The 13,564-nt window shown below is 34.4% G+C and overlaps 1 pseudogene; it reads right to left on the bottom strand.

The window, feature by feature from the left end:
• Positions 1-932: 932 nt before the first annotated feature.
• On the bottom strand, positions 933-12,737 carry LOC123723008 (annotated as a pseudogene).
• Positions 12,738-13,564: the final 827 nt, after the last annotated feature.

Raw genomic sequence — 13,564 nt, forward strand, 5'->3', positions numbered from 1 at the left:
AACTTCTCAATGTTGTGAGAACATAATGCCACTTAAAGAAGATGATGATGTGCACAATGATTACAATGTCTCCCAAGAGCTTGTAGTTGAAAGTGAAAGTAACAAGTCACCATCTTTTGTTTTAAATCAAAATCAATCAAAAAAACTTGTGGCACTCAGACATCTAACATACTAAGATTATTCTCCACTGAGCTGTTACTTGCAGATCATGAGACAGTGCATTATTATACAGGATTAGAAACATCTGCTAAATTTTCTTTAGTTTTATGCACACTTTTACCCATGGCTAATGATTTAAAATACCGTTGGAGTCAAGTGGTTGGGTTGTCAGTAGAGGATCAATTTCTCATGTTATTAATTAAACTCAGGAGAAATACTACTGATTTTGAACTGAGCAAAATATTTGGCGTTAGTAAGACCGAGGTCTCTAACATAATAGTGACTTGGATAAATTTTGTTAGTGATGTTTGGAATTTGATTGATATTTGGCCTAGCCAGAAATTAGTAGATTTTTATATGCCAAATAGTTTTAAAAAAGGTTGAAATATACATTATTGACGGTCGAGTTGGCGATTGTAGCTTTTATGGCGAACACAATTATATCTAAGGACTTACTATCCAAAGTTTAAAGTTGCGGAGACTGGTAGTTTTAAATAAATAAAATCGTACTTAGGTTAGTTATTTTCACTACTTTTGACGTAACTTTGACAGTTTTATTTTATAAGTGGTCAAAGGTTTTTATTTTATAGAGCCATAAGTCATGTATGCTACTAAAATAAATTAAAAAAAATAACAAAAAAAAAACCTATGAAATAGGCAGAATTTGATTCCCTAACAAAAGAATATTTCAACCTTAAAAAATATTATCCATCTACAAGGGTGATTATAGATTCAACTGAAATAGGTATTCAAAAACCTAGCCAGCCCAATGATCAGAAAGCTTCATTCAGCACCTATAAACATAAAAATACATTAAAATTCTTAGTAGGTGGTTCACCAGGGGGTTTATTGACATATTGTTCAAGTGCATATGCTGGTTCTGTGAGTGACCGTCAGATGGTTGAGCGATCCACATTGTTGCAGATGTGTGAACCTGGGAATAGTATTATGGCAGACAGAGGTTTTAATGTTCAGGACCTGTTTGCTTGTAAAGGAATAGGTATCAATATACCACTCTTTCTAAAAGGAAAATCACAAATTTCAGGTTTTCATCTGAACTTAGACCAAAAATTGGCTAGCAAGAGGGTCCACATTGAAAGGCTTATAGGTTTAACCAAGACATATTTAATATTAAGGACTGAACTGAACCATTTTTATGTTCCATTAGCATCAAAAATTTTCTTTATATGTTTAATGCTTTGTAATTTTCGGGAAGGAATTGTAAATAAAAATAACTGACATAAATAAAAGTGTTTTATTTTATGAAGCTCTTACAATAATTAAAATATACATGATTTTCGAGCAAGGCGCATTTGAAGTAGTTGTTATAAAATAAAGTAGTTGTCTTTTTCTACGTATACTACTTTTAAATCTTTGTAAGTATATATAACCACATTGCAGTATGATCTACCTGAGCAATACAATTGTCCTTGGACTTGAAAATAGTAAGGACTTGTTTTTTTTAATGTTAATATCCCATTGATAATTTCTAAATAAGGGGTTGAAGTAGGATCTATTGTCTGATACCTGCTAGCATAGGGACATTTGATTTCTATAATTGTTTCTGTGCTCAGTAACCCATCAGGAGATGCAGCAAGATATGGCCTCTCCAAACTTATAAAAATACCACAAGGCTTTATTAAAAGATCATATTCAACAGCATACTTAAAGCAATCTTTTCATTTAATAATCCATGACTGGTAGCTCTTGATTTAAATTCTTTTTTATTAATTACTTCTCTGGCATATTTTGCCATAGTTTTTGGCTTTAAATTGCAAATTGTGTGGAAATTACTGGCTGTTGGTCGCACTTGTCTATATTTATGCCAATCAGGACATTCACTTTGGCCAATTGTATTGTTTTGAATGAGGTTTGCCTCTTCTTTTGTAATTTTATTCAATTTCATTTCTTTTAAAAATTGCTCCTCAGGATTCATATTTGTATATGTGTGATCATTTATTAGAGCATATGGGTTAGCTCGCTCATATAATTGTTTCAAAGGCATCCGGGAATTCCAAAAACCAATGATCATATTAGAGAATCTTATATTATAATTTACTCTATCTATATTTTCGAGAGAGTATGGTTCAAAAATTATATTTCTTTTTCTCCTGTAAAATTTCTCTGCTTGAACAGGACTACCAGTGTAGGGCTTGCTAGGTACATGAAACTGTTGCGGTTTTTGAGTGCAAACTTCTTGCAGAAGTATGCTTCTCAATGCCAAATAAAAGGACTGCAACATGTTTGCACAATGCATTTGTTCCACTTCCAGCAGGGCATTCACATTGTGATGCTTCAGGGTTACCATTATTATTTATTAATATATCTACTTCATACTGCAGACTCTTCATAGTCTTCCTACAGTAGCCTTTTATGAAGGTATTGTCACCAACCACAGAAGCTCGTGCCATCAGCAAGTGACGTGTCTCATATAACTGCATTGCTGTATCTATTTTTTTCTGTGTGCTAAAAATATAAGAATAGTTATAACTATCTATGTAACTAATTATATTTTATTTTCAGTCAGATTACTTACTAGCATAAATAATGTCTTATCATGGTCTTATCTAGGGGTGGCAATATTGTGTTTAGTGATGCAACGGATGTCTGTTTCCGTTTCCGCAAGTGCGGAAGTTCCGCGTGCTTTTCAACATCCGTTTCTGCTTCTGTTTCCGCAACTTTTATAACGGAGATAAAACGGAACTTTACGTCGGCTGAGAGATCCAAATGTGCGGCGCGAGACGCGCAGTCCGTGCGCGGCCTTTCGGCACTGGTCGCATTTGTTTGTTTACGTACTTTTTCGTGAATTTAAGCGCGTAATATTTTCTGCTGCTGTTTGAAACAATCAGTTTCTCTTGCTGGAGTAAACTGTCTAGTTGTTGTCCATATAAAATTTGACAACTGGCAAAATGTGACTTTTTCATATTTACGAGTTATTAAATGTACTTTTGAATAAGTGATAACCATGTAATATATCATCATCATTATTATCATCAGCTCACTATACATCCCCACTGAGGGGCTTGGAGCCTACCCCAAATTAGGGGTGACTAGGCCATAGTCAACCACGCTGACCCAGAGCGGGTTGACTTCACACATATCATTAAATTTTTTCTCAGATATGTGCAGGCAGCATCACTGTTTTCCTTCACCATAGGAACGTCGGATAAATGTAAATATCTAAATCGAAAAACACATTGGTACATAGCGGGATTCGAACCCAGGCCTAATAATCATATCTTTTTCTAATTTAGATTTGGTGTTTTCGATACTTAACACATTCACTGTTTACAACATAAAAAAGGTAACAGCTGGGAGCCAAAACTTTTTGTGGTGAATTTTTATTTAGTATATCCGGGGGTGTTTGAACATATAGATAAATTAATAATGTTTTTTGTATTTGAGGGCTAGGGATCATAATTTTGAGCGCTAGGGATCATCATTTTGAGCACTAGGGATGACAATGGTTTAGTTCACTAATATGTAGATATTTGTTCCACGATTGCATTTCTATGTACTAATATGTTACAAGATTTTGACAAAATCAAGTTTTTCATCAAATTCCAGAATATTGAGTAAAACATGTAAATATACTAATCAAAACCAGCTTTTATCTTCTCGGTTCAAGATCTTGTAACATTTCATACACACCCACACATACACACACGTATACACACACACATAAACATAAACTCATACACACACACGTACACACACATACAGGACATACATATATTTAAAAAATATACATACATAACATAAAGTTCAGCCTTAGCTTCATGTGATACAAGATATTTGTATGTTTGCCTCCGTACGAACGTGGTACTAATCACTACAACACTGTAAGAATGAAACTAATACTCTTTTTCGTTAGTTGACTATATTGCCAGAGTGACCACACAAAGCAACATGGACTCGCTTCAAACGCCGGCGGCTTACGCCGGCGCGAGCGGCGCCTCCCCCTCGCTCGGATCCGAGGGGGAGGCGCCGCTACTAATAGCTCTGCCCACTCGGATCCGAGTGGTCAGCAGTGAATGTATTAATAAAGAAATATATTTGTCGTTTATCAACACGAGTGGTTTGGCGAACATTAATTTGTAAATATGTAGTGTAATTTTTTTTCCTGAAAATAAATAAAAAAAAAACGTATTTTAACTTATTGCAGCACAGTAAAAATACATATATTGTAGGCTAAAGGACACCGATATCCAATGCCTTAATAAATTAAAAACGAATACGAACTGTTCTTACCAAAAAAAAAAATTTTGTAAATATGTTTTTTTTTTATTATTTACACTTCTGTTTCCGCTTCCGTTTCCGTTTCCGTTTCTGCTAAAATTTATTTTTGACATCTGTTTCCGTTTCTGGTTCCGGTAAGACACTTTCGTTGCATCACTAATTGTGTTACTGTTAATATCCCGATAGGTTTCTCCTAACGGCAACTGCATCTTTGGATCATCATTATCAGTATTTTCAGAACGGCCAAAATTAAAGTTTAGGTCATAAAACTCCAACCTGAAATATGAATTCAGTCAGTATAGAGCGAATAAACAGTTCTTAAATTTGTAAACAATACATGACAGAGCAATGGCCGCCAAACACAAAGGAACTAGCTACGCTGGCGCCATCTACGCTAAGCTTTGACCGGCCAACCCCATTGAAGTTATTGAAAAAAGAACCTTTTTTACTTGTTAATTTTTGTCGTATTTTTTAGAGTATGTCCACAGTACCAAAACAATTTTTGTTACAACTTATGGATTGTGTTTTAAGTAATCCAAGGAATGTACTAGATATGGTGAGTTTTTCTACAAAACTATGACATTTAATATTCTTACCACCTACTGACACCAAACTCTACTACGTTACTAACACCAAAATCTCTCTATAAAACATATTGTTACATATTGTTTGTCACTCATGCACAAACAGCAATATATGTATGCTAATAATATTAGGTCCTTACATATGAAATTGGCGTTTTGTATGGGAGGAACAAAAAGTCGAATATTTTTTTATATAATATATTAAATAATCAAAGTATGAACCATTATTTTCTATGCACTTTTGCCATCTCATAGGTAGTTCATTGATCCCTTTACTAAAAAAACCAGTCGGACGGGAATCAATAAAATCTTTGAAGGCGATTTGGACTGCCCCATCGGAGTTGAATTTTTTCCCTTGCAAGAAGTTATCCAAATTTCGAAAAAAATGGTAATCTGTTGGAGCAAGGTCCGGGGAGTACGGAGGATGTCTTAGACTTTCCAATTGAAGCTCTTCTAATTTAGTAGCCGTCTGTTGCGCAGTGTGTGGTCTAGCGTTGTCGTGAAGCAGCAGTGGCGTGGAGCGATTGACCAGCCTAGGTTGTTTAGCCGTTAGCTTTTCCATCATGGTTTGCAATTGCTGACAATAGACATCAGCCGTAATAGTCTGGCCAGATTTGAGAAAACTGTAATTAACAATACCGGCACTAGTCCACCAAACGCTTACAAGTAACTTTTTTGGGGTTAATTTTCGCTTGGGGCAGGATTTGGCTGGCTGGCCAGGATCCAACCATTGCGCTGAGCGCTTCCGATTATCGTAAAGAACCCATTTTTCATCACAGGTAATGATTCGGTTTAAAATACCTTCATTATTGTGCCGGTTTAGTAATGTAACACAACAGTCGACGCGCGTTTGCCGGTTTGCTTCGGTCAATTCGTGAGGTACCCACCTTTCAAGCTTTTTAATCTTCCCAATTTGCTTCAAGTGAATTAAAACAGTTTTATCACTAACATCGCAGCCTGCAGCTAACTCGGACGTGGTTTGCGATGGATCCGCTTCCACAATAGCCTTCAACTCTTCATTATCAACTTGAGTCTCAGGCCGTCCACGGGGCTTGTTCTGCAGATCGAAATTTCCAGAACGAAAACGTTGGAACCCAAAACGAACTGTGTTTTCTTTTGCAACACGACCGCCATACACATCATTCACCCTTCGAGTCGTTTCCGCAGCACTAGTGCCACGGCGGAGCTCGTACTCGTAAATAATGCGATATTTTAAGTTTTCCATTTTGTAAAATGAGTGACACAAACAGAAAAAAACAGAAGAAAAAAAACAAATGAATGACGGTCATCGAACCACAAATACATGAGTCTATAGCTGTACAAATTTGAATTTGGAATTCCTTACCAAAGAGGAGAAATTCGTGATTAAAGTGGCCAGTACGAAAAACGCCAATTTCATATGTAAGGACCTAATATTTGACAAACATTTTGATAACATTCAAATATTTTATAGTATAAAGGTGTCTGGGAATGACATATACAACTAAGTAACAGAATCCTTGGCCGAAAATATGACGATTTAACCCAACTTACCTCTATCCAAAGTTGCTTCGTTTAGCCGTTAAAGGGTTTTTTATATATAAATTATTTTACATTTATACAAATATGTGAAAGTCTTACATAGATTTTATTCATATTTAAAACACGGTTTTTAATTCATAAACTACACATATTTGTAAAACAATCTACTGTCATAAAAGCTACAGGAGGCTCACAAACAGGAATAACGGAACAAAAATCAATGTTACTTTTACAACTGCTTGTATAATCGCTGCCAACTTTTTTGTTAGATAAAAAGTTTAATTTACAAGATTTTTGTTCTTTGGTAAAATTTTGATTTGGCCAGCGGTTTTTCCACTAAAGTTTGTTTCACACAAAAGTGCAGTTTCTGAATTATAAATCATATTTTAATAAATGTAAAATAATAATAATAATAATAAATCTTTATTGTACATTTTACACATCTGTTTCATTATAACCTTGGCTCCTTTACTAGGTTTCCCTGTATTAAAGGAGCCAAAAAATAATAATTTATATAATAATAATAATAACACTGGTCTGCAACGAAATCCTCCTTTGAATAAAAGTATGATCCGTTTAAAGAGTTTACCATCCTCAATCTATATCTGCTTTTCGTTTTATGCTATCACGTCTAATTTTTTTTTTAATGTTGATTTTAGATTTTTAGAAATTATGGGATTTTTTGCTATACTAATTTTACTATACTATGTTATTCTCGCGTTAAAGCAACTTTAATTGGTTGAGATTGTATTTGCACATAAATAAACGGTGTGCAGTGATAGAAAGAGAGAAAAATATATTATCTGACGCTTTTTTAAGCGAATATGAAAGAAAATTATAGGGGAATATGATGTTATTACTGCAAGAAATCAAAAATTCACAATACGCATAGAACATTTGTGTTGATCTAAAAGTTGTAGCAATTTTAACTGGCCTCATTGCAGTCCAATTAAAATCACCAAATGGTAAATACCAAATTTTGTGGTTTTTTATGTGAGTGGGACAATCGCGCAAAAGACAAACACAACATAGTAAAAAGCTGACCACAAAGAACGTTTTTTTTTTTCAAAATCAAAACCTCTCTGAGTTTGTCTCCTGTATCTAAAAATGTAAAGGAATATCCTTTCGTTCCTAGTGAAAAAAAAATTCCACCACTTCATATAAAGCTGGGTCTTATGTAAAACTTTGTGAAAGCCCAGTACTTTCAGTACTAGAAAACAAAGTTTCCCCGGATGAGGCGAAATTAGAAGAAGGAATTTTTGTAGGTCCTCAAATACTCGAGCTTATGAAGGACTCAAGTTTTAAAATAAATTTAAATCAATTCGAAAAAAGGGCGCAAACTGCTTTTGTAGAAAATTTGTGCCAAAATTTTCTTGGAAAAAAATCAGAACTATCAGGAAATCAAACAAGAACTTCTCATTTCCTGCAAGGCTCAAAAAAGTAACATGTTTCTTAAAATTTATTTTTTGCACTCTCACTTAAAATTTTTCGCACCAAATCTCAGAACAGTATCTGATGAAGACTGTGAGAGGTTTCATCACGATATTTTGCACATAGAGAGGACACAACGGGAAATGGTCCGAAGCAATACTTGCAGATTTTTGTTGGTCGATTTATCAGGAAACTCCATTATAAAATATGAAAAGGAAAAAAAACGACTAAGTAAAATGGGATTAACAACTAGTAATGATATTGTCATATGCGTTTTAAAGGTTGTGTAATAGTGTACATCCATGTTAGATGTATTAAGTTATTTAAGTAACTAAATGAATGATAAAAATTTCATATTAAAAAGTTGTTTTTCTTAAAAATTCCATCCCAAAGAATATAGATGTGCTAGAAAACTTTGAATGATATATTTATGTTCAGTATTGTTGTATCAGACAAGATAACTGCATAACATTTGAAGGAGAGAAAAAAAATTTTTTTTTGCAGACCAGTGTAATTTGCATAACCATGGCATATACTAAAAACTTAAATGGTAACATTAACTGAAATTTTTGTATTTTGATAATGTACATTCTGATCATGTGTAATGGAAATGATAGATAGTTAATATGACATTTAAGTTTAAATTCTAATATTTTAGGGTTCCAGTACTTCAAGCAATTTGGATGAAAGTTTTCTGCAAACTTTATCGTCCGTGCCTAGAAGGACAAATTCAATTTTAAATCATTCATCACCTACAGATGTTATACCTGCCTTTGTTGATCTGCTTCAGCATTGTAAGTTAGAGTGGTATTAGTTAATGCATCCTGAAATAATATCAATTTTGGCAAAACTTCTTCATGAATATTAGTCCTGGATACAGATGGTGGAGTGGTTTGTGCGGACAGTAGGTTTGTTAAGTAAGACAATGCTAATTATGATTAAACATAGCTGAAAGTTGACCTAATGTACATATATGTGGTCTCATTAACTATTTTCTTTGGAACTCATATTTCAGAATTTTGGGGTGAAAGTTTGTATGGAATTATCGTCATTTTTACAGGTAGAAGCTTGAAATTTAGAAGAAATAAAGATAAATATGAAATTAAATTTTTGGAAAAATTTTACCCCCAAGGGTGCTTAGTAACAATAGGGGATGAAATTTTGATTGGCAATATGTGAGGTTTTGGTGAATGTTTTGTTTAATATGTTTTGCTGTTATCCTTGCCAATATTTAGTCTAGAGCCTGAGGAAAGACGTAGGCTACATTTTAACGCGAAAAGGGGGTTGTAAGGGGTTGAAAGTGGGGGTGGAATTGTATGGAAGTATCGTCTGTTTTTACAGTTAGAAGCTTGAAACTTATTTTTGAGGCTGCTAATTTGATCTCGTATAAAAAAATTAATATTCAATATTTGAAAAAAGTTTACCCTCAAGGGTGCTAAATAACAATAGGGGATGAAATTTTGTTTGGGAATATTTTAGATTTTGTTGAATGTTTTGTTCAATATGTTTTGCTGTTACCGTTACAAATATTTAGTTTAGAGCCCGAGAAAGGATAAAGACTACTTTACAACGCGAAAAAGGGTTTTGTAAGGGGTTGAAAGTTATGGTGGAAATTTGTATGGAAGTATCATCATTTTTACAGTTAGAAGTTTGAAACTTATTTTTAAGGCTGTTAATTTTATATAAATAAATATGAAATTAAATTTTTGAAAAATTCCCCTTTTGATTTGATATAAATAAATATGTCATTTGAAGTTTGTAAAAGTTTTACCCTCAAGGTTGCAATGTAACAAAACGGAATAGGGGATGAAAGTTTGTATGGGAAGATGTTTATGTGAATACTAGCTGTGCCCGCGACTTCGTCCGCGTGAAATTCTGTCTTCGGATAGAATTTTTTTAGGCTAATTATTTTACTTAACCGACGTGCTATGATTTGATGTATGGATGTAGAAGAACATAGAGAGAGGTGTGCCAGGACCGCGCCAAATGTCTGGTTCTGGGTCTCTGCCTACCCTTCTGGGTTACTGGCATGAATTTTGTTGTTGTTGTTGTATTTTACTTAAACTTATAAAAATTACAACAAAAAATATAAAAACTTTTACAAACTTCAAATATCAATTTATTTATAGCAAATCAGCAGCCTAAAAGATAAGTTTCAAACTTCTAACTGTGAAAATGACGACACTTACATTAAATTTTCCACCCCCACTTTCAACCCCTTACAACGCTTTTCCTGCGTTAAAAAGTAGTGATGCAACGGATGTCTGTTTCCGTTTCCGCAAGTGCGGAAGTTCCGCGTGCTTTTCAACATCCGTTTCTGCTTCTGTTTCCGCAACTTTTATAACGGAGATAAAACGGAACTTTACGAAGGCTGAGAGATCCAAATGCGCGGCGTGAGACGCGCAGTCCGTGCGCGGCCTTTCGGCACTTGTCGCATTTGTTTGTTTACGTACTTTTTAATCGTACGTAATATTTTCTACTGCTGTTTGAAACAATCAGTTTCTCTTGCTGGAGTTAACTGTCTAGTTGTTGTCCATATAAAATTTGACAACTGGCAAAATGTGACTATTTCATACTTACGAGTTATTAAATGTACTTTTGAATAAATGATAACCATGTAATATATCATCATCTTTATTATCATCAGCTCACTATACATCCCCACTGAAAGGCTCGGATCCTACCCAAAATTAGGGGTGACTAGGCCATAGTCAACCACACTGGCCCAGAGCGGGTTGACTTCACACATATCATTGAATTTTTTCTCAGATATGTGCAGGCAGCATCACTATGTTTCCCTTCACCGTAAGATCGTCGGATAAATGTACATATGTTAATCGAAAAACACATTGGTACATGGCGGGATTCGAACCCAGGCCCTGAAGATTGCAAGTCAAGTGTCACGAGCCACCGACGCCTAATAATTATATCTTTTTCTAATCTAGATTTGGTGTATTTGATACTTAACACATTCACTGTTTACAAAATAAAAAAAGGTAACAGCTGGGAGCCTAAACTTTTTATGGTGAATTTTTATTTAGTACCTGGGAATGTTTGAACATATAAATAAATTAATAATGTTATTATAATTATTTCAATAAAAAAAATACATTTTTGCATTTGAGTTCTAGGGATCATCATTTTGAGCGCTAGGGATGGCAATGGTTTAGTTCACTAATATGTAGATATGTGATCCACGATCGCATTTCTGTGTACTAATATGTTACAAGATTTTGACAAAGTCAAGTTTTTCAATAATACTATTTTTCGTTAGTTGACTATATTGCCAGAGTGGCCACACAAAGCAACATGGACTCGCTTCAAACGCCGGCGGCTTACTGGCTACTACAAAGTGAACGGGCCCCTCGCTCGGATCCGAGGGGGACGCGCCGCTACTAATAGCTCTGCCCACTCGGAACCGAGTGGTCAGCAGTGAATGTATTAATAAAGAAATATATTTGTAAAATGGTTTTAATATTTAAAAGCCTCCGTTTGTCAACACGCATTTTAACTTATTGCAGCACAGTAAAATACATACATTGAAGGCTAAAGGACACCGATATCCAATGCCTTAATAAATTAAAAACGAATACAAACTGTTTTAACCAAAAAAAAAAAATCGTAAATATGTTTTTTTTTTTCATATTATTTACACTTCTGTTTCCGCATCCGCTTCCGTTTCCGTTTCTGCTAAAATTTATTTTTGACATCTGTTTCCGTTTCTGGTTCCGCTAAGACACTTCCGTTGCATCACTATTAAAAAGTAGCCTTTGTCCTTTCTCAGGCTCTAGACTAAATATTGGTAAGGGTAACAGCAAAGCATATTAAACAAAACATTCACCAAAACCGAATATATTGCCAAACAAAATTTCATCCCCTATTGTTATTTAGCACCCATGGGGGTAAATTTTTTACAAAAATTTAATGTCATATTTATCTATATCAAATTAGCAGCCTTAAAAATAAATTTCAAGCTTCTACCTGTAAAAATGATAACTCCATACAAACTTTCACCCCCACTTTCAACACCTTACAACCCTTTTTTCGCGTTAAACTGTAGCCTTTGTCCTTCCTCAGGCTCTAGACTATCTGTGTATCAAATTTTATTTAAATCGGTTCAGTAGTTTTGGCGTGAAAGCGAGACCGACAGACAGACAGAGTTACTTTAGCATTTATAATATTAGTAAGGATTTTGTAAGTTTAATATTTTTTGGCATTTTTTATAAGTTTAAGTAAAAATCACAACAACAACATAATTCACGACCCGTAACCCAGGGGGGTAGGCAGAGACCCAGGACCTACATTTGGCGCGGTCCGGGCACACCTCTCTCTATGTTATTCTACATACATCAAAGCATAGCACGTTGATTAAATAAAATAATTAGCCCAAAAAAATGCTACCCAAAATAGTATTTCACGCGGACGAAGTCGCGGGCACAGCTAGTGTTCTATAAATTATAGGAAAATATTTAGGATGTGACTAAAAACAATTTTCGATTGCAGCTAAAATAAGTCCAGATAAACAACAATCATCTGACTTTTCAAATGAAATAAACAGATTAGCTGGTACAAATGGCAATAACGGCATGAATGGTATCACCGGTTGCAGTACTAGTCAGAAAATGGAAAGTTCAACTGCAACATCCATGGCGGGATCAATTACACATAGCGGGAGCGTGGGCATGTCCTCTTTTGCTGGGGCACTAATGACTGTCCCTCCTCCACCTTTCCCTTCTTACCAACCAACCATCCCTCCACCACCACCCACTGGGTCGTACTATAACTAGATGTTTCCAGTTCCATCTAGTGAGTATTAGTATTTAAAAGTAACTGGAATATCGAAATATTGATAAGACATTTTATTAGACACTTAAGTTAAATAATTGCAGAGCTATTTAAAAATAAATATGTAGACACGTGTATAGCGTATTTAGGTCAATCAAGAAAATTTATTTAGATATAGATGACTAATTGTTGGTTTCTAAGACCAAAATCTTCATAAAAACATTTTTTCAATTCATCTCTATTTTGTCTAAGATATGTCGATATGTTATATACAGGGATTTTGGTCTCAGAAACCAACAACAAGTTGGACAAAAATCCCTCAAACAATTATTTTATTTCATTTACACAAAATACAGAATGTGAAAGAAGGATATTTTTAATGAGCGTATAATAAAGACTAGATCTTATTTTATTCATGTACAGAAATTCTAAATTACGTATCAACAACTTATGATCTAGCTTCCAAGAGTTTTAGCTATATTTCCAGGTCATTGTGAAGCTCCAAATTTTGATAATGCAAAAGGTATCTTTAAAGTGCTACATTATTCTAATCTTAAACAAAGACTTGTGGTAAGTCAAAATGCAATGAGGTATTTTTTATATGGTTAGTAGTGATATAATAATGTGACATGTCTAAGATATTTGTGAAGGAAATATCGGATTTCTGTTCAAGACTTTGTAAAGTTAGAAGAAATAAGTATGTGTGAATGAAAGGTGCTTGAAGGAAAGTGTGATGTTATTACATTAATATCTTGCTTAGCGACGAGAAGGTCGTATGACGCATGGTTTCAAGTTAAGAGTAATTTCTAGATTGTAAGATAACATGTGCTATGCTAATTTTGATT

The sequence above is a fragment of the Papilio machaon genome, chromosome W, assembly GCF_912999745.1.
Source record: "Papilio machaon chromosome W, ilPapMach1.1, whole genome shotgun sequence".
Taxonomy (NCBI): Eukaryota; Metazoa; Arthropoda; class Insecta; order Lepidoptera; family Papilionidae; genus Papilio; species Papilio machaon.